Source organism: Anas acuta, chromosome 15, assembly GCF_963932015.1.
Source record: "Anas acuta chromosome 15, bAnaAcu1.1, whole genome shotgun sequence".
In the NCBI taxonomy this organism is placed as follows: domain Eukaryota; kingdom Metazoa; phylum Chordata; class Aves; order Anseriformes; family Anatidae; genus Anas; species Anas acuta.
The window spans coordinates 2,252,462-2,275,065 of NC_088993.1; the positions used below are offsets into that span (position 1 = coordinate 2,252,462).

The window sequence follows — 22,604 nt, forward strand, 5'->3', positions numbered from 1 at the left end:
TGTTCTAAGTGTTCAGTCTTTTGGGTAACTAATTGAAGTAAAATGATTTTTCAGAGGCTTTCCAGATACGACTTGAGTTGTTGAAATGTCAGAGGAGGACAAAGTTATCTGTTTTCATACAGCAGGAAAACTTTGAAAAGTTGTAGAAAGCTTTTGCATTCAGCCATCTCCAGACAGCAACACACTGAGCAATAGTGCCAGAAAATAATATAATAAGGAGCTGCTGGAGAAATCTAAGAGTAGAAACATTTACACCTTTGCAGAGCTGAAGAAGCCTCTAATCAAAAAGGGTTCTGAGCATCCTAATGTCAAGTCCTATTACAGATCCTCAGAGTGAAAGGGGTGCAGAAGGAGTTTTGTCCTTCTGTGTCTTGGGAGTCTTCCATTGCTCCAGGAAGACACAGGCTGCGAAGAGAAACCATCTGTGGCAGCTGGTAACTTGCATTTAATCTAGGATCTAATAGCAGTGAGAGAATAATGCTAGAAATGAGATAAAGCCCCTCTGGGATGACAAATGGCTTTTCTATGTCCTTTCTGAACAGTGATATCTTCATGAAAGCAGCAGGCAGATGTACTGCCAAGGGAGCAGGGGAAGTGAAGCTTAAGGCAGCTAAACACAGACATCGTATTCTTTGGTCTCAACTTCTTATTGAGTATGTGCTGGGTAGAAATAAGAGATTAACTGAAAATCAAATCTCCTAAGAAAATTTCTTTTATTTGATCAGCTACGTTATTATGTTGTTGACTTGTTCTTTAGACTGATAAAGAGAGAGAAGATGGTTTTGTGATAATTATTTTTTTCTGGAGTAAAAGTAAATTAAACAGGGGGGGGGGAAAGGCATTGGATGGAATGTGGTTATCTGTTTCACAAGGGTCAGATGAGCCACTTAAATGTGTCATTTTAAGAATGCTGAAAACTTCCTGTCAGAAAAAAATATTTTTCATCCTTTTTAAACGTTTTTTTTTTTTTTTTTTAATTTTCCTTTTAAAATATCTTCTAGTAAAATATGGATAAACAATGAAAAAGTAGACTTTTTGTCCCATTCTTTGCCAAAAAAATGAAAAAATAAAAGCACATATATATGAGCAGAAACAATTCTGTGGTGCATATGTACAAGCAGAAACAATTTAGGTTGCTAGAAGGCAAGGGTGCTTGTGAGAGCTGGGCTACATTTAAGCAGCACTTCCAGGCTCAGGATTGGTGCATCCCGAAAATAGCAAATCGGGGAAGGGGGGCAGGAAACCCGCATGGAAGAGCAAGGAGCTCATCAATGAGATCAAAAGGAAGAGGATGGTCTATGAAATGTGGAAAAAGGGCCTATCCTTTTGGGAGGAGTATAGATGTGTTGTCAGAGCCTGTAGGGATGCGACGAGGAAGGCAAAAGCCCACCGAGAGATGAGGCTTGCAAAAGAGATAAAGGATAACAAGAAAGGTTTTTTCAAGTATGTAAACAGCAAGAGGAAGACTAGGGATAATGTGGGTCCCTTGCTGAATGAGGGGGGTGTCCTGGTCACGGGAGATGCTGAGAAGGCAGAGATACTGAATGCTTTCTTTGCTTCAGTCTTTGCTTCAAGGACACTCCCCCAGGACTCCTCTCCCCTGGCAATAGGACAAAGGGTCTGGGAAATGGAGGGCTCCCCCCTGGCGGACATGGGAGTGGTTCAGGAGTGTCTGAGTGAGCTCAACGCACACAAATCCATGGGTCCCAATGGAATGCATCCACGTTGCAAAGGAAGCTGGCAGATGTGATCGCCGAACCGCTCTCTATCATCTTTGAAGGTCCTGGAGAATGGGTGAGGTGCCTGAAGACTGGAGGATAGCCAGTGTCACTCTGGTCTTCAAGAAGGGCAGGAAGGAGGATCCGGGAAACTACAGGCCTGTCAGTCTCACCTCTGTCCCTGGAAAGGTATTGGAGCAGCTTGTTCTGGATGCCATCTCCAAGCAATTGGAAGAGAAGAAGGTTATGAGGAGTAGTCAGCATGGATTCACCTAGGGGAAGTCATGCTCAACCAACCTTGTTGCCTTCTATGATGGCACCACCAGCTGGGTAGATGGGGGCAGAGCAGTGGATGTAATCTACCTTGACTTTAGTAAGGCTTTCGATACTGTCTCCCATGACATCCTGATAGCAAAGCTGAGAAAGTGTGGGATAGATGAGTGGACAGCAAGGTGTGTGGAGAACTGTCTGACTGGCCGAGCTCAGAGGGTGGTCATCAGCGGAGCAGACTAGCGGTATTCCCCAGGGGTCGGTGCTGGGTTTGGTCTTGTTCAACATCTTCATCAACAACCTTGATGAGGGGATAGTGTCCACCCTCAGCAAGTACGCTGATGACACAAAGCTGGGAGGAGTGGCTGACACGCCAGAAGACTGTGCTGCCATTCAGTGAGACCTGGACCAGTTGGAGAGATGGGCAGGAAGAAACCAAATGAGATTTAATAAGAGCAAGTGTAGAGTCCTGCACCTGGGAAGGAACAACCCAAAGTATCAGTACAGGCTGGGGGATGACCTGCTGGAGAGGAGCTCTGACAAAAAAGACCCGGGAGTTCTGGTGGATGACAGGTTGACCATGAGCCAGCAGTGTGCCCTTGTGGCCAAGAGGGACAATGGGATCCTAGTGTGCATTAAAAGGAGCGTGGCCAGCAGGTCAAGGGAGGTGATCCTCCGCCTCCACTCTGCCCTGGTCAGGCCTCACCTGGAGTACTGTGTCCAGTTCTGGGCTCCCCGGTACAAGGAAGACAGGGATCTCCTGGAAAGAGTCCAGCAGAGGGCCACAAAGATGATACGGGGCCTGGAGCATCTTCTGTATGAGGAAAGGCTGAGAGACCTGGGTCTGTTCAGCCTGGAGAAGAGAAGACTGAGAGGGGATCTCCTCAGTGTATATAAATATCTGAGGGGTGGGGGACAGAAGGATGTAGCCAACCTCTTCTCAGTGGTTTGTGGGGATAGGACAAGGGGCAATGGCTGCAACTTAGAGCACAGGAAGTTCCGCACTGACATGTGAAAGAACTTCTTCATGGTGAGGGTGACGGAGCATTGGAACAGGCTGCCTAGGGAGGTTGTGAAGTTTCCTTCTCTGGAGATATTCAAGGCCTCTCTGGACGCCTACCTGGGCAGCCTGTTCTGAGGAACCTGCTTTGGCAGGGGGGTTGGACCCTATGATCTTTCGAGGTCCCTTCCAACCCCTACAGTTCTGCGATTCTGTGATTCTGTGATTCTGTCCCAAATAATTTTAGTTTAGTCTCCAAACAAATTTTTCCTTTTTTTTTTTTTTTTTTTTTTAAAACTGAATAGTTTGGAAAATGTTAATTTCTTTTCTAACTTTTCTATTTTTCCTATTGTTGTTATGACTATTATTTTAATTTGAACTGCTATATAAAATAACTCACAGCTCTGTCAGCTCTACTTGCAAATTTTAACATTAGCTGGGAGACCTTTTTTGTCAAGTAAGCCTATATTAATTAAGACCGAAGTTCTTTGGAAATAAGGAAATTGAGGTTCTCATTGGACACTGCTATTCCAGATGGTCAATATTATTTGAAAGAAATAATCCCAGGATAAGTGAAAGGCAAAAATCATTATAAATAACAAAAAAAAAATCTATAAGATAAAGCAAGACAGTCTCTAGTTTTCATCTGAGGTTTGATTTTTATTCCTGTCTCTATGGAAGAGAAGTCCAACTCTTTTGGTTGCACAGGGCTGCTTCACAGGGAAAAACAAACTTTTTCTTAGGGTTTTCTTTGGAGGTGGAACTTGTGCATGGATCTCTTAATGTTTGACAAACCTCATGTTGCACCATGTGGTGTAACAGGGGCTCTCTCCCCTACCTAGCCCTGTGTATTGACATATTTGCAGAATGGTGTCTCATTGCTTTAAGATCTCTGCCAGGTTTGGTGATGCAAACAACATAATCACAGCAAGTTTCATAGCAAGGGGCAGCACAGCTTCCTTAGGGAACCAGGCACCTGTCTCTGAATTGGGCAGTATTGTTTGGTTTGGGAAATGAGTGAATAAGTGAATGTGGGATGATGTGATGTGTGCAACCCTTGCAGTTAAAAGGAAAGAAGCTTTGAGCCTGCATGACACCCATGTAGGAATCTAAGACAACATGAGGTTTTTAGTCTCTCACTGAAGAAACTTTCCTTACATCTGTAGGAAGCCCAGGAAGGCTAGGTCCCTACCTTTAACACTTACTGTTGGGGCATTAAATTAACCAATATGATACACCCTTGAAGACTTACTGTTTGACTAACTTTGTGCAGAAGGTGAAATTTTAGTGGGTAGAACTGATAATAATTTTTGTTCTGGGAGCATTTTAAAATATGTTTCTTTTGTCATCAAATTTCATATTGTCCCCTTGATAAAGTATGTGTCTCAATATATAGCCTGTTCACCTGGTAATTGACTATCTGCTTTTATTTATTTTATTTTTTTTAATACTCATCTGTCCCCTTTTCCAAAAACTCAAATTCTGGACTGATGGCCACACTAATTCCATGGCATCCCACTCTGAGAAGGAGATGAGCCTTCCTGGGAAATGAGAATTGCAGAAGATGTGAAATAAGCGCTGTCAGGAATGCAGTTTATTTCTTTGACTAGCTATAGCAGCATCTTTAAATTTGTGCCTATGTGCATGTAAGTTTGAATGAGAGGGAACAAAAAATAAATAAATCCAAAAGACGACTCTTGTTACCCAGGAGAAGGGATTTGACAGATATTAGTTATTTGTCCTACTGGAAGGGCTGAGGTAACTGGGGGTAGAAAATCTATTTCCATGGTAATGAACATGTTCTAGAAAATTTGCCTTATATCAGGTAGTTGGAAAGTATCTTTTATTTTAGACTTCCTGGAAAGTGTTTATTATGCAGATTAGCTTGACACTTGCTTTTGTTGCTGTCTGTATTACCATCTCAAAGAAGCACTCTCAACACTGCACAAGAAAACAATAGTTTTGTACATGGTTGTTCAGAGTTTATATTAAGAGTTTGCAAAGGCTAGTGTTCTAACTTAATTTGTGGGCTATTTTCTCGTTGAAAACATATTTTTAAGAAGCACTGAATAATTTACAAGATTCACATCTAATTAAAGTGAGAGAACAGTGGGAATATGAAACTGGTACTAGCTATTCTTTTGTGTTGTATATTAGTCTGACAACAACTACAGTTTCCTTTGCAAACATTTCCACTGTTTAATGATTAAAATAAATAAATAAATAAATAAATAAATAAATATCTTAGCATCTTCCCTCAATTTCAAGTGTATTTTTCAACTAAAAAGAATTTTGATTGTATCATGAAACATACAAGCTAATATTAACTGGGGATCCTGTTTCTGAATGTTTTTACTTCGGGGATATTTTGCACAGCTCATATTATGACTGATAGCTGCTGGTTGCATTATTCTCAGCATGGAAACATGTCTAGCTATACACTTAGTATTCATATAAAGGAATTTCAGGGGTTGCAGTGCTAGCTCCATTCCCAGTCTTTCGTACCTGTGCAAAGGCTACCTGAGCCCAAGGGGTGAGAATGGCCTTTTGGCACCAAATTGAGATCAAAATTAAATTCTTTCTTCTCTAAAAGGTTCCTTTATGTGACTTTTATGAATAGTTTGATCTCAGTGGGCTATCCCTAGTAGCAGATAACATTGTATGGTTTATTTTTCATGCTTTTTCAACTAATTACATACTAGTGACTCGTTCATAAATACTTTTAAAATGCTGAACGCCATGAAAATATGGATTTTTTGGACTTTTATTTTGTCACTGTCATTGGCATCAAAGGTCCTCTACCTTCACACATGCACCTGAAATATTGCTGAAATATGTGCTGAAATGTGAAGTGTACTGAAAGATGTAGCTGAAATATGGGTACATTTGGTTCATTGGATCAGGCTTTGATAAAAGTTGTCGATCGGGCTTTGATACAAGTTGTCTTCATGATAGTGGAAGTGCTCTTCCCTTGCCCTCTTCCAATTGCGTATCCAGAGATGCACATTTTTTGTCCTTATTGCGACCTCATAATTTAAACATTATTGTTTATAAAATGATTCAGAGGCACTGATCTGACCTAAAAGTAACTAGGAAATAACCAAGAAATAAATGTTTGATTTTTTTGTTTGTTTGTTTTTTGGCTCTTTTTATAGTGAAAGCAAGCTGAAAAATGTAATTCACTGCCCTTTGGTGCATCTTAGAGGTCAAGTACACCTCTCTAAAATGGAAGCATGCAGCACGGAGGCACTACTGTACTGTGATTAGGAAGCAATGCAGAATATTCAGCAGCCAGTGGGATTCAAAGACAGTCTACTCTGCCAGCTCTGTTGAGCAACTTTGGTTTTTCCATTCTGTATCCTCATATAGCTCCTTGTAGTTGTGGTTTGTTTTTCTTCTGTGTTTGTATAGTGCTTATCAACTTAATGTCTGATTTCATTTGGAGTGTCCAGATGCTAATGGCAGAAAATAGTAAAGGAGTAACAAATTAATATAATGCATGGCACTGTGTTTAGGTGTAACTCACAGAGTACTGGAGAAAATTCAAAAATAGTATTGGTGATTGGTGCTATAAAAATAATTGATGCTGTAATATCATTCAGAGCAGTTGTCCTTCCCTGAAGTAATAGTTCAGGGAATGATGTCACTTCATGTCTTTTCTGGACTCAAGTTTTTACAGCACATAGCAAGAGATACAGAACCACTCTGAGTCTTTGAATGTGGAGTTTTGAAGTATCACTGAAGTCACTGCTGGCACAAAGATACTTCATAGTAGGTGACAATTTTCTCTAGCAGTGTTCAGATTACAGAGACTGTAAAGTAATGTATCTGAGATGTTGCCCAATAAGAAGAGGGAGGAACAAAATCTCTGCAGCATTATGATCTCTGTGGACATTACCTGTCTCAAATTCCAGTGAAGATCCATAACTATCAATAGGATAGTACAAGATAAATCGTAATTCTACAGCTGTACTCCCAAGGATGTCTTGACTAAGTAACTCCTGCTTTGAATACTGTCTTTAAAGGCCTGGAAACATATTCTACTTTAATGATATATCACAGCTGGAAAATATCAGAATTTACTTTATAGTAATTGTAGCAGCAGCAGTAGTAGCAATGGGTCTAAACTGTGCCCTGCTAACTTTGGGAATCCTCCATTATCCCTGACTCGAGAAAACTGCTGAGATTCTCAGATTTAAAATGTATTGCACTCATGACACAAAACAACTGAAGCCAGACAGTGCAAATAGAATGTTATGGTAAAAACGTGAGTGCTGAATTTTCTGAGATAAACAAGTAGCAGAAAAACAGGCTGCAGCAATACAAACAAATGGCAACTTTAGTATTGAAATTGCCCAAATTTTGCCAATTTCAAGTGCAGCTGTGCTACTCAAATTCAGTTAGATTAGAAGAAAAGAATTTCCTTTAACACATAGTTCTGCAAAGATCCTGTATGCTGTAATAAATACATAAATAAACAAGCCCAGCCAGTGAGCACAGATGCCATTTAATGTGGAAGCATATTAAAGTTTACAGTTACTTCTTTTAGACTCTTCCCTGGGGTGCCATGTGTCATCCTCATGGAGAAGGAACTGCAAAGTCTGATTCACTGATGTATTAGACAACATCTGTGCTTGCTGGCTTGGATTAAAGATACTGAATCAAAAAAGAGTTTGATCTGCTTTACCAGCACTGACACAAGGTTATACTTCGTCTTTGGCTTGTTGGCTTTTTTTATTGTTTGTGTTGGATGTCATGAGTCAGAACTGGTTGGCTTTTTTTTGTCGCTTGGGAATTGCCATTTTGCTAAGCAGAAATGGGTGTGGCCATTTCTATAATCTGCAGAGGAAAATCTCTGCATTTTACATATTCAGCTCTTGGAGAACTGCAGGAGAAGGATAGGGGTAACTCATAGGTGGGAACAGGTGACAGCTTCTCAGGGCCCCAGTGGCTTCAGGTGAGGTGTGGCTGGGTATACATATATTACAGCTAATTCTTAAGAGATCCCAATGATGATAGTTTGATGTCCTGATAGTGACATTTTGTTTCTTTTTTTTTTTTTGGGGGGGGGGGGGGGGAGAGGAATCTGGGGGGACAGAATGTGTGTGTACCTTAATATAATCAAGGCATTTGCAACTGAAAGGTTGAAAGGTAGTAGCCTTCCTCCAGAAGATGCCATGCACACTGATATTGAGACTGAATGAACGCAAAGTGCAAATGTAAACTAAAGGGGCTTTTTGTTTTGTTTTAGAATTGATCTCTTTCATAATTAATGGATCATGATAAACCTTTGGTATGTGGTTATAATAGGGAGCAAGAGGCTACCATTATCATATGAGCGTGGTAACTAATTCCAGAAAGAGTTGCTGTTCTTCCATCACTAGAGGGGAAAAGAACATCATCTCAAGGCTTTAGTGTTTCATTTTTCAGTTTGCTCTAGATCTTCTAACTGGAAACTTCCCATCCTTTGTGAAGCTCATCTTCTGTGAAAAGTTTTTAGAACCAGTTATAATGAAAAAACATGTTTTGTTTTGTCTAATTTTTCTTTAGGGAAATTTGATGGCGAGCTTAGAACATTCTCATGTTCTTCTGGAATCCATTGAGTAGATTAGTGCCTTAAATTAAACATGTTATATTAAAGAGTCACCTTAAGATTACCTGAGTCAAACTCAACAAAATCAACATGAGAGAAACTGTTCAGATAAAAAATAAAATAAAATAAAAAATCCCGGTTCTGTCTGGTCATTCCAGGTTAGTGACACTCTCTCAGTGTCTGCTTTACAATACAGAAAAGCATTTATATGCTAATCTGATGAGGATCCAAAATCTGGTATTTCTCCTTTTGAAATATGTTATCAAAGTTTGAAATGTATGGGTAAATGTTAAGTGATGACTTTGTGAACTGGACACAGGAGACACAAGCTGCCAGAGACACATATTTTTGGCTGAGACTATTCCACTGACACAGTAGCTATCAAAATACAATCTGGTGCCCATCTTGACAAATACGTAGCATATTTGCGACACGGGCAAATGTCAGCTCAGGGTTTCACAGCCAAAACACACTTAGCTCACAAAGAGCAGAAAGTCTTGTAGTCTAACCCTTAGTATTACAAACAGAAATATACTTTAAAATTAGGCTGAATCAGTGATGAATTAATGGGAACTATAGCAATGTGTGTTGTTGTTTGGAAGGGTATAGAGCCCTTCCGAAAGGCTGCAAGCTAAGGGAATCAGAGAATCAGCTTCTGGAATCAGTTCTGAAAGATACAATAGCGTAGGCTTTATCTTCAACCGTGATGAAAATGAAAACTAATTACATGAAAAGAGAATTTTGCTGAAGCCAGAGTTTTGATAGCTACTGGGGTGAAATATTTACTGACAGAAGACAAGACAAAAAAACAAAAACCAACCAACCAACCGAACAAACAAAAAAACAACCACAGAATGCACCTCACATTTACATAAGGATATGAAACAAGGGATTTAAGGGACTTTCAGGTCATTCATGTGAGTCCTCTGCTATTGCAGTCTTCCAGTCTTATGGGTTTTCTTTTCTCCTTTAGAAGATTAGGAAGAGTAAGTAAAAGCAGAAACATCCAAGTTATAAATTTTGAGATACTACCACCTATCTCTGGAACACAATTCTGCTCTAGGTGACTTCACTGAAAGCTGAGTGCATGAAAGAAAGGTTTTAATCTTTACAAATTCTACTCTAATGTAGGTAGGCATGGCTATTGTGACAAATATTTTGAAAATAAAGTCATAGCACTGTCTTCCATTAAATAAACCTTTATTTTACAACAGCGACACCCCCTCATTTTTGGCAAACAAATGAGATTGCAAACAGCAGCAAATGAGTGTTCAGTTCTGCTTGATGATTACTCATGTGGAGGGCTCTGGTTTGTCTTGGATGACTCGAGCTCTGGATTCATGTGAGAGCAGGAAAACAGCAAAATCCCTAATAGGGCAAAAGCTATAGCTCCTCTGGATAGCAGCAGCAAGACACACATTGACTGTGTGTCAGGTGATACTTGACAATTTTGGAGGATAAAAAATATTTCTTTAAGTTGTTTAAATAGGATATGTCAGCTCTTTGTATTTTTTGAAACCTTTTTGTTTTTGACATCAGGTACAGAAAAATTCATTTATCTTAGCAACACAGCCTGTGACTGCAAGCCCTGTATTTTGCTTCACATCCATGGCCTGTCTGCTTTCCTCTCTGCTTCTCAGGAAGCTCTTCTTCAAAACATCTACAGCACCTGATATCTTTTACCGCACAGGATCTGCTTGCTTAAATACAGATGACAGAGGCATAATCAGCTTTTTGTTTTCCTATTTTTTTTTCTACAGAAAACAAAAGCATGATTTAAAGAACTTTTCCTTTGCATTGTGATATGTGTTTTTTAAAAGGAAATGCTTTGAAAATACCATATAAAAGAAGGAAAGAGAATGAATTCTGTTTTTCTCTGATAATCCCTTGTGGTGCCAGGAGCTATGCTAGGAGGTCTGTTTGGTCATTCTGTTTTTACCTTTCATTTAGTCCCATAACTGGCAACGCATGTGGTCAGGACAAGTCTCTACTAACTTGGAAATACAGCAGCTCTTCTTCACAGCCCACAGCAAATTCAGTGAGTCCTGCAAGACCAAGGAGCACAGAAGAATGTTTTGGAGAGCTGTATGATTGTCCCTTAGCATATAGTTTTCTTCTACATATCTCTATATAGGTAACATATCTTACATCTGTTAGAGTATTTCTGTCCTAGAATAGAGTTGCTATTCTTGAAATTAAAAAAAAACACACGACTTCAATCTTAAACTTTAAATATGAGTCAATCATTCTGAAGTCATCAAGGTTACTAATGGATTGTACTCAGTGTGAACAGGGGAAGTAGAGTTAGGAAATTTGCCTTATAAGAATAATGGACCAAAACCTCACCCACATCAATATAAATCAGAACTGACTACAATTAAGTAAGGAGAATGGACTCTGTAAAAATTGCTGTGAGAGGAGAACAGCATCTGCTTTTTATTTACCTTTGGAAAACTAAATGTTTGAAATGGTCAGTTTTGGCTATATATACTCCAACAGGATTTGGGATTGTCAGAATGAATTAAAATCAGTTTTTATTATGCATGGAGTGTTTTTAATGGTGCACTTATTTTCTTGGTGATGTGTGTTCCACCTTATAAAAAATAAAAATTCAGAACATGAAAGTGTTTACTACAAAATGTGTTTTTTTTTTTTTCATATATTTTTTTATACATAAATATATATTGTGCAAGCCAGATAAAGACTTGCAAACATTGGTAATGCACCTAGTATGAAAGTTGTTGCTAATATACCATGTAAATTAGTGTCTCTGTCTCTCTCTCTTGACATGGAAAGACAGATATTGCAAGATTTCTAGGGAACAAAGACAGATCACTCAAAAATTCAAACACAGCTTTATGAGATTCTCTGTTCTTGTTGATAAAAGTTTTGTTTCTTCCCCATCCAGTCATCTTCTGCTTCACCTCCACTAGGCATCCGTTTACTACAGGAGGTTAAGGAAGGAATGTTTTTTTCAGAAACAAACTCTCACTAGCTCCCTAGACTCCATTTTGGGTATGCAATGGTTCCCAGAGGATTGAAGTGTGAAGTCAGTGTTCCCTGTGTTTGCCTAGATGAGGAAATTGAGCTGTTCACATCAATTAACAGGTCTTTGTGATGAGGGTGTTAGAAAGAGGGGATAATTTGGTTTGATTTATACTGTACTTTCGAAACATTAATTTATGCTATTCCAGCAGTGTAAATAAATTGCTGTTGAGGTAAATATGTTGGAGTGAATTCTCCCTGCCCATATTTTAAATTTTTATGTTTTTATTTATTTATTTATCAACTAGATACTGAGGGAGATGGAAGTTTCAGCACAGTGTCTCTTTGAGAGCCTCTGGGACCCCTGGCACCCAAAACCCCGGGAGGGATGGTACTGCAGTGGCCCCACTGCCCCTCCATAGGGTGTACCTTGGGTGCATGGTCTCATGAGCAAGATCAGCCATGTGAGGCACCTAGAAGATGCTCTTCAGAGCAGTGTTTAAGTAGATAGTAAGGAAAAAGTAGGACTGTAGTCACAGTCTCTCTACTTTCTCAGTCAGTCAGATCCCAGTGAAGTCAGCAAAAGTTAAAAAGAGCCTTTTCAGGACACTACCAAGTCAGTCATTGCTGCCTTTTGCAGTCCACAGCTTCTGAATTGATTTTGCTTGGAAACACTTAGCTTTTTTATGAGGACATGTTCAGCAAAAAAGTAGGGTGCTAGCTTTGGCTGTGTTAGTCCAAGTGGTGCTTTAGATACTGGGATACTGTTAAGAAATATAAATCTCACTGGGAAGGAGGAATATGTTACCTCCCTGAAACTGTGATAAAGTTGGATCAGAATTCTTGTTAGGTCCATTTCTGGACACTGTCTGTGCTTTCAGTGACCCTGATCCACTGCAGAGATGCATGTTCTGTTGCAGGTGTAGAGAACTGAGAGATTTGTTGTGGAGACAATAGTTTTCATCACGTTATTATGAACAATGTGCCTCTCAGTATCCCTGTGTCCTGTCCTAAATCTTTTAGGACTACAGGAGGTACCTAGTAGAGATATAGTCCAGGGTCGATGCAGGGTGGACTTTTTTCCCTGCTTCCCAATTAATACTAATAATATCCTGTCAGCAGATGTTTCAGAATTTCTGTTTTTCTTTTAGATTTTTCCTACTCCGGTTTTACCTTTGGAATAATTTTTAAAACTATTAACTAGCAAAATTTACATTATTAGCAGGATCAGTGCTGGAAAATAAAAAGAAACTGAACATGAAGGAATGAATATCTGCTCCCTCAGTGGTTCTAGCACTTGAAACTTTAAGGATGTGTTATACCACCTGGAGGAGGATATAAGGTGCTTAATGATAGTTATGTATAAAAATATTCATGGCTGAATGGTATTCACAGCAAATCCATGAACAAAGACTGTTTTGATTCATGTCTAGTTGCAAAACAAAACAAAACAAATTAAAAAAATCACTGAGGAGCAGGTCTTATTTTCTGCCCATCACTTTGCCCCGTTGTTCTACTACACCGAAGACGTTCTTTGGCTGATCTGGCATGGACCAGCAGAACCCAAATGTTATTTTAATATAGTCTTTTTTTTTTGAGGGGAAGGTCCAACAATCCTAATATATAAATATATATATATGTATATATAAACTCACACACAGATCTGAAATCTTTTAACTCTTTTTGGTTGTGATTTAGTTTTCTTTATATACAAGTTGTGTTCTATTTTGTTGTCAGGCCAACTCAATTTCCCCCCTTCTGCTTGCTGTGTGTTAGGTTCCTCTAGCAACCGCTTCATGCCAATTCAGGAAAAGAAAAGGCTTCCTGGAAGGCTGGGTGTTGGGAGAGCTGTACAGCACTGCAGAGACAGAGAGACTGAAAACTGTACCATACAGACTCATTTAAAGTGTGTGCCAGAGGAAAAAAAAAGTGATATTTGCACCAATTTGTATTTCTCATTAAGTGCTTCCTGGGCCTTGATGGTGCTGCAATAGAAACCAAAAACAACAAAAAGGAATATTTTCTATAGCTGTGTGTTAAGTGAAGCCAGTGGGATTGGTTTAGTGGGAAAAGAATAAACCATGTTTCTTTCCAGCAGTTTGAAATCCAGGACTGTACTGATGACAGCTAATACATGTATATTTTCATTATTTCATTTTCCTGGTTTCATACAATTTAAAATTAATATTGAAAAAAATAAAATTAATATTGACATTTAATGTCTGTGGAAATAGCTATCAATATACAGAAGATTCAATAAAGCAATAGAAAGAGTGCAGACTGCAACTGATAGAATAGCTGGTATCCCTTTAAATAAAACTCAGAACAATATTTTCTGCTGCACACTCCTTCCTCAGCACTCTGACCTTGATACTGGATACAGCAGGTGTAGGTTACTCTGCATATTATCCATTGTTCTCATGTGCACCTAGAAAAACTTGTTTCTTAAAAGAGACCCTTACACTTCCCCGCCTCCTCTCCCCTGCAGCTTAAGTTATCCAATGTTATGCTTACAGTTATGACAAGTATACAGCCACTGATACACAGGACCTGGCTCAGGAAGGTGCAGCAAATAAAACCAAGTGACTGGACAATAAAACGTCAGATGAAATTCAATGTGAGCAAATGTGAAGTAAAGCACATGGGAAAGAAACATTACCATTATTACCTTTGACTTAATTCTGTGTGAGTTAAAAAATAAAATAAAATAAAATAAATCTTCAATCTCTTTCACAGGTCTGTAGAGAGGACTCAGAAGAGGAAAGCAAGCAAGAAAGTAATTTCTCTTGAAGGGCATTTCAGGTACCTGCCATTTCAGTTGGGCTCTTTGTCTGGGAAGGGAGTGTCTAGCAAGATGAGCAGAGCTTGGGAGTCAAGGCATGATATGGTTTGAAGGTTCAGGTATTTAAGCTGAGGTATCTCTAGTGGTGCTCAATCTTCATGAGCATTCAGTTCTTTGCAGATTGTTCTCCTAAAACCTGCAGTGTAAGTTCTTCCTTATTGCTCATAAAGTTATGATCCAGCATTGCTGGAAGATGTTGGTTGTCCTATTGCCTTTGAATATATGAATATATCAGACGAGATCCATACTGTCTGATCCAAAACTGACGGACACCAGTGGGAATATCTGCCATCAATGAAAAAGTGCTTTTTTTTTTTTCTTCCCTCTATTCATAATGAACAGGAAGTACATGCTTTTAGACTGATTTTGCAGAATAATTCTAATGTGCAGAAGAAAAACATATTGAATAGCTGTGAAGACACAACCAGTATTTTTGTCTGCCATGTCTTTTATCTACAGATATTGCACAGTAGTTGAACAACAGCTCACTAACAGCTAAACCTCTAAAAACAAATTACACTAGTTTTTAATAGATCAATTCAACAGTTTCCAAATCTTATTTCAATTATAGATAGAAATCCTGAAAACCAGGGAAAAAGCCACTGGCATTACAGGGACTTAAATTTATATTCCACTGAGTCTTGATGAAACCTACATTAACTTTTTTTCTCCTTCAGTGACCTTAGTGGTGGCTTTTAGTTTCACCATCAGACTAAAGGGTAATATCCTTAAAAATGTTAGTCCTGGCTCTTAAATGAAACACAGAGGGTTGTGCATATAGGTTTCTAGCATCTGAGGTGTGAAGTGGAGGACTGAACAAAGACAACTGTTTCCAGGAAGAAGTATTTTCAGGCTTTCAAAGAACAGAACTTTGAGACTTATGATTTCCAAAATGCCTTCAATGTTTAGTACTGAATTTTTGTCTCACTTTTTTTAATTACTACATCAGAAGTGCAGGTGCAAAATGTAAGTTCTGAATTTCTGCATTGAGTAAATGAGAATTTCATAGCTTCACACACTGAGAGTCCTCAGTCAAGAATCTGTGTGATGCAGGATCAGCCTGTCTGCAGCCTCTTTCAGAGGCCCAATACAGCTTGGCCAGCTGCAAGGTGGAGTCCATGAGGTTGCAGTGATGTGCCACTTCTGCACTTGAGCAAGCTCATGAAGTCACTCTAAAGCAAAGTGTATTTGGATGAAGCCTGCCAGGTTCTCAGGTATCTTGGGTGCAGGTAGGACAAATGCAGAACTTTGGGAAAAAAAAACAAACACAGATTTGCTTTAAAGTTAGATTCCTCTTGAAGTCCAGGTGTTTTTTACTTCACTTGCTTAATCTTTTATCTGGGGGATAGAGCTTGGATGCAGCTACTATTAAAGAAAAGTCTTTTTTTTTTTTTGGTGTGCTAACACATAAAGGCAGATTAGGAATAAGGAAAAGATAAGATAACTCTCAGATAAGGAACTCTGTCCAAGGATTGTATTGTGTGGTGGCTCAGCTTGTGATTTGAACCATACCCTGAAATACTTACTTGCTTCTTGCTTCAGATCACGTCCCAATCTATTATAAAGCAGCACATTCCCACTGCAAGAGCTTTGCAAGCTTTTGCTGACAGCTACAAGAATAGTTCAGAGCTGCTCTGAGCAAGGGATCCTTTTCTGAAGGAGTATGTTTCTGTGGGAAGTTTCAGCAGGAACTGAAGGCAGAATGTCCTTGTGTGGTTGCCTAGCATAAAGGGAGGGGTGTTGCTCTGCCAAACACGTACAGTAATCCATGCAAAAAAAAAAAATATCGCACAGATATTTTTGAAAATGTATGAAAAATATATGTGCAATATGTCACCTTTCCAGGCGTGATGCCAGTGTACTGAGTTCTTCTGGGCTTTTGTCTTCTGCAGAACATCATAAATTAGAAAAGCAAAGGCAAAACAAGAAAAAAAGAAAGGAGGGAGAAACATTGGGGACAGCAGAACTAAAGAAATAGCTGGGGAAATGTAATTGTAATGTTATAATCTGACTGTAAACTTCTCCCTTTAAAAAGATCACAGCATTTTAAATTAAGAGTCAATGGATTCATGATCATGCATTGAAAAGTTAGAAATTGCCAGTGTTATGAATGCCTGCTGAAACTTAATTCTTCCCCCACTCTATCTGATCTAGTCTCTAACTCCACACTGTGTTTGCAGTGCTCCTTGCAGTGGAGAAGTTGCACATAGAAGCAGATAGAAGGAAGATTTCTTGGCCCTCTCTAATTCTGGCATGTGCTAACTTTCAATTGGGTGACTTTGCCGCGTCCTTTAATGTAGCTATTTTTGTGTGTGTTTGTATAAATTAAAAATAGGTCTATAGAAATAACTTTAAAACCCTGGAGTATTTAATAGCAAGCAATTCCATTTTATAAAACATTTATAACAACTTATAAAATGTAATCAACAGAGAATTGTGCCCCTGCCTTTGAATTCTTTAGGTCGTTTTAAAAATAATACCTTAAGGAGGTTGGAAATGGCAGCATGAAGTGTTTCTTTTCCATTCAGTAGCTACTAAAATAAATGTTTCCAACTGTATTAAAAATATGAAAAAGCTATCACTGTTGCTTGTACTTGAGCTGTGTGAAAGCACCTTCATTTGATGGGATAATTACCTTGACATACATAAACATAATTTATTTTACTGAGATTTAAAGATTAAACACCAGACTACCAAATGAGGTCTTGATGATATATACTGTTTCACTGTGCCTACATTCAGAGGTGTTCATTACAAGTTATGAGAAATGTTATGGTTTTACCTCACTGTTATTTCATGTTACTTTTTATTTTCAGTAGGTAGTAAACACTATAGTAAATGTCCAGCATAAGGAAGCTATGAAGTAACATTAAAAAAAAAATCATTTAAAAATCTATAAATTGCAAAAGCATGGTAAATCATGGAATGTATTTGAAAATTTGTTACAAACAAATAAAATTTGATTCAATAATTAAATTTACATAATAATTGGAGGTTATTAAAAAAGTGACCAGTTTTTAATATTTTTTAGGGGAATTAAAGTGTATTTCACCAATCAGTATTTGTCTAGGAAAATTGTTGATGAAGGGTTATTTTTGGAATATCAAAAGGTAATAGCAATGATCCAGTTTTAATTTCTTCATATTGAAGCATAAAAGTAGTGACCAAAATGAAAATAATCCTCAAAAATACTTTGGCCTCAAAATAATGTTTCACCTGGAGACAAGATAAGTAAATAAATAACTTCTTGCTAAAATCTCTTTATTAGGCTTGCTTGTCACAAGAGCAGTTGGGTAGAATGAATCCTGGCATTATACTCCCAGCTCTTCGCATAAAGCCACAGGGTAAATCTGTAGCAAAAGAACAGATTCCCCCAGCTGTGATGTCTGATTATATGCTGCACTCCAAAAATTATATTGATGCTATGCTTAAGCAAGATAACAAAATATAGCTATAATGTAAAGTCAGACATAGATACCCAATACAAATAGGCTTACATAATAAAATATTTAATTTCTCTTTATGTGCACAACTTTTTTGCTTTCACAATATGCATATTTGTAAATAATGAATTTTAATGAATGAATGCTAATTACTTTAGATCAAAACAAGCTTCTGGAAGTTTAGAATCAGATTTTAAGCAGAGCTTGCTGACATTAATGTGGGACATATTTTAGATAATATTCCTTGTGCACCTAGACTTCACAACATTGCTGGCATTATTGTCATGCCATCTATTAATTCTATGATCTCTAGGGATGATTTACACACGATATACAATGGAGATGTGTTAGAAAAATATGCTTGGTAGCCCTGACCTCTGTACAGTTCTGTGGAAATGTCTTACGTGGGGGATGAAGGAGCAGTTAGACACCCAGATTTGGCAGACTGCTACTTGCTCCTGTTACACTGTTGTATACATGTTTGATTAAACTGGTCCTGCCAAAAAACATAATACAATAGGTGGGTTTTCCTGTGCTTTTCCTCTTTCTGCTGTTTGCTTGTGGGTAACAAACACCTTTTCCATCTCACTTTCCATCAGATTATTGTTGGTCCTGCCACTAATATCAATATGATCAGGGTGGTGCCACAGCTGTCCTTGGTCCTAGTTATCAGGCCAAAAATAACAGCACAATCCAGCGGTGCCAAGATTATAGCAAGCTCTAATGACATATGTTATGTTGGGAAATTAATGCTGACACTCTGAATATGGATGATAATAATAGTTCTTAGGATGGTGCTGGTGGTGGTGGTACAGTACGAAAATGTTCTCTGTCCTTCAGAACTCCACAGGTATATAACTAGGTTGTCACTGTTGGGATGTTGGTTTGCATTTGGAAATCTCCTTATCAAATGCAAAACTGGTCTGAGTGTTTGTAAATACAATCTAGGCCAGTTCCCAATGGGCATCATCATAAAACCAAATCACACTGCAGAGCTGGTACAGATAATAGCCTTTGTTCAGGGTAGGGCTTGTGTGCATGGTGTTGGGGACTGAAAAATGTGAGTTACTTAAAAGTTATATATATATATATATATATATATATATATATATATATATATATATATATAATATATATAATATAATATGATATAATATATATTTTATAATTATATATATTATATATTATATTTTTATATATAATATATATAATGTATTATATATAATATATTATATTATATATATTATTATATATTATATATAAATTATAATTATATAATTTATAATTATATTTTATATAATTTTATATAATAATATATAAAATATAACATATAAAATATATAAAAGTTATATATATGTATATGTATATGTATATGTATATGTATATGTATATGTATATTTATATATTTAAAGTAAAAATCATTGCAAGACTTTTGCTGCCCTAGAAAGGCATAAATTGAGAGAATAAATTCAACAGCCTGTATTAGTTTAACAGTAAGTGGAGAATGGCTATGAATTTGCTGTATGTCCAGGAGAATATTATACAACTGGGCTGCTCTTCCAATGTAGTCCCAGGTTCATTCTGTACAATTGTTCAGCGTGGACTTTCAGGGTTTCTATTCTGATTTGAGATAAATCTTCTACTCTACAGTGCTTGGAATCCATTTTCAGTTATCATATATCTCAAATCTTCTGATACAGTCAGGAAGGCTTCTTTCAGTTGGATCAGATTTTAACAGTTCCACGGATTCATCACAAAACCAGGAAAGTTGTCATTTGACATTCTATACAGTTTTGCCAGGTATGTTTACTGCATACCATTTTACTGCACAGAGCAGAGTTGTGTTATACCAGCTAACACTCCTTTAACAGTGCATGGAGGTTTGTAGTTTGCTCATAAGCTAACTGCCATCCTGCAAGTCAACAGTTAAGAGCAAAAGGAAAAAAGGGTAAAAATTTATATCAGCAGATATTTAAAGAATAATATGTCACAGGACTACTACATCTTGGCTACCGTCTTTTTCCTGGACTCTTTTAATGGCTCTGTCTAGCCCTTTAATAGCTGAGCAACCTTTTTACGGTTTATCATAATCATAAAAGCATGTTTGTTACTACTGTCCAGAAGCTGGAGGGTATATTTAGGGACAACACATAAAAACAGAGAAGCAAGTGATTTCATCTTAGAAATAACATAAAACATCCTTTATTGTTTTATGACAGGTCTTATGCAACAGGTCTCAGAGGATCTATTTATGCATCTCCAGAGCTGAGCCAGACATCTCCAAGCTTTCCCAGCGGAGGGCAATTGCTGGATTAGGTAAGGGAACTTTCCACCATCTCTTCTGGGAGATCTGGTCACATCAGGTAGGTTGGAGGACAGTTATTTGTAGCATCTCATGCTGGGATGCTCCAAACTGAATACATTTGGTGTGGGAGGAGGTGAAGCAGTGCACCTGGAGTACTCCCAAAGAACAACTGTAGTGGAAAGATGCTCTGACTTCACAGAATGGAAGATGAAACAGGGTGAAGCAAAACACTATAAGGACAGCAAAGTTATGCTAAATCTACTTATAGATCCAGTATAGAAAAAGTCCAGTCATTTCTGATACAAACACTCAATGACCTGATACATAACTAAGCTTTAAATTTGTATTTTTATTCACTTTTCTCCATTCCTTAGCACTTACAACCTTTAGAATCTATTATAAATTCACTGAGAAGAAGAGGGAAGGATTTTCTTTCTGGCCAAGTACTAAAAATACCAGCACAATCACTTGCAGTTTACAATTAACCACCTTTCAAGGGTTTTTTTAAAAAAAAAATTAAAAAAAAAAAATCTAGTCAATTGCTTCTTGCTTCTCTTCAAGTGGCAATTAGCTGAAAAGAGCCCTCTACACTGAATCTTAGGAGTAATACTAGAAGTAGGGGAAAGATGCTGGATAAAGCAGGTCGACTACATTAGAAATAATTTTCTTGGTTTCATTCATTATCTCCATGTAATTCTTGCAGGAACTGTATTAATAAAAAACAGGAATTTTCTGACCTATCAGTGATGTATAGTAGAAAAATAAATAGCAGTGAGACCCTCTGGGATGCTTTCCTCAGCTATGGTAACTTAGTATAACTCTGCCAAAGTTGTATTAAATTAGATCACCTGAAGATCTGCTTTTAATACTTGTCTTACTGGGTGCAGTTAACTATTAGCTTTTTAAGTTATGAGAAAGCAACTTACTAGTTAAATGAAGAATATTTTTGATGTATAAAATTTCCCCTTTGTCAGCCATGGCAAAAATAAATAATAATCCAAAGTCACAAAATAGTTATGCAAGAAATGAGTAAACTCAGAGAGATGGAAAAATGTCTCTTTAGCAGTTGTTTTCCATCCCCTTTACTGTACAAAAGAAAGCATTATAGTTGTGATGTAGATGAGGCCATAAAAAACTCCCATCCAGAGGACTTGCTGCACAAGTCCTTGAAGAATACTTGGTGCAGAAAACGGTCTTTCTAGGCATAATATTTTAATTCCAGCCCAATTATTGTTGCAGGATGATGCTAAAGTGAAGCTCAGAATATTGCATTGGGATCACTATATCCACAGATCTATTTCTAAAACTGCCATTTTTTTAATAGGAGCACATGTAAAACACAAGTTACAGACTTAATATCTGCAAGTTCATGGCTTGCTTCCAAGGCAGATTACTTCTCCTAACATTTGTATCATTCTTATATAATGTAACAACAAAGCATTAATCATGCAAATATCAATATTTAATGATTATGAGGTTAATGCCTGCAAGGCACTTTAGAGATAAAAAGAGCTCTGTAAATCTAGATGTAGGATATTTACTCCTTGCTTTATCTTAGTTGCATGCAAAAGGGTTGAGATCCAGCTTATTTTATCTAGAAAGGCAGGTACCCAGAACTTCAAATCTAAGTGAAATATCCAGTTCTAATAAGAGACTAAGGGAAGAGGATGGTTCTATAAAGGAAAGAAAGAAAGCAAACAAAATTTGATCCTGCGTGTTAGCATTGCTAAAAAATCCATATAGCCCCTTTAAAGTGATGGGTGAATCACAGTCACTGTTCCCTTACTATCCCCTTTTTATTGAAGAGTTTCTTTTGGACAGGTGAGCAAGAGCTGAATGACAACTTAAAATCTGTTGCTGAATAGATAAGACGCTTCTGTATGTGTACTCCTGAGTCTGGCCAATAGCAGTAACTGTGTAAGAGGAACTCCTTAGAAGGAAAATGGTTCTCCCAGGTCGTGTTTGCTCCTTGTATGTTTCGTTTCTGTGTGTTAGGGGAATTGTTCAGGCTTAAGTAAGAGATGAAGTGTAGCAAAAATTGTTTCCTTAAGGTCATTTATGTCAATTACGACATTAATGTCAGTCACCTGCTGGCACACAGAACTTTTCTCAGCCATTGGAAAAATTGACGAGAAAACATCCAAATCATATGTTCTGGGATAAGAAAAATAGGAGCTGGCTGACAAAACTCAGAAGTAGTAGGGTGGGAATAACTGTGAACGCTGCCGAATATGCAAATGGAAAACAAACAAACTATAATTACATTTAGTAAGAGAACACCAGGGTGGCCTGGAAAGCTGAAGGGCAGGTTTTGTCTCCTGATGTTGCTGTGTGCTTGAACTGTGGCTGAGCAGCAAAGCGAGCTGCCGTCTCGTGGAGACTGGTGCAAACCACTGCCACCGGTAGAGCAGGGCTGTGCATGTTAGCAAACATAAGTGTGACAGTAAA

The 22,604-nt window shown here is 37.8% G+C and overlaps 2 long non-coding RNA genes across 2 annotated transcripts in view; both read left to right on the forward strand.

The window, feature by feature from the left end:
• LOC137864758 (uncharacterized) overlaps positions 1–22,604 on the forward strand; it is a 353,484-nt gene that overhangs the window by 314,028 nt on the left and 16,852 nt on the right. The window lies entirely within an intron of this gene.
• Positions 1–22,604, forward strand: part of LOC137864940 (uncharacterized) — an 82,634-nt gene that overhangs the window by 53,984 nt on the left and 6,046 nt on the right. The window contains exons 3-4 of the long non-coding RNA XR_011101697.1: positions 14,303–14,342; positions 20,071–20,167. This is a non-coding gene — a long non-coding RNA (uncharacterized lncRNA). The remainder of the gene's footprint in view (positions 1–14,302; positions 14,343–20,070; positions 20,168–22,604) is intronic.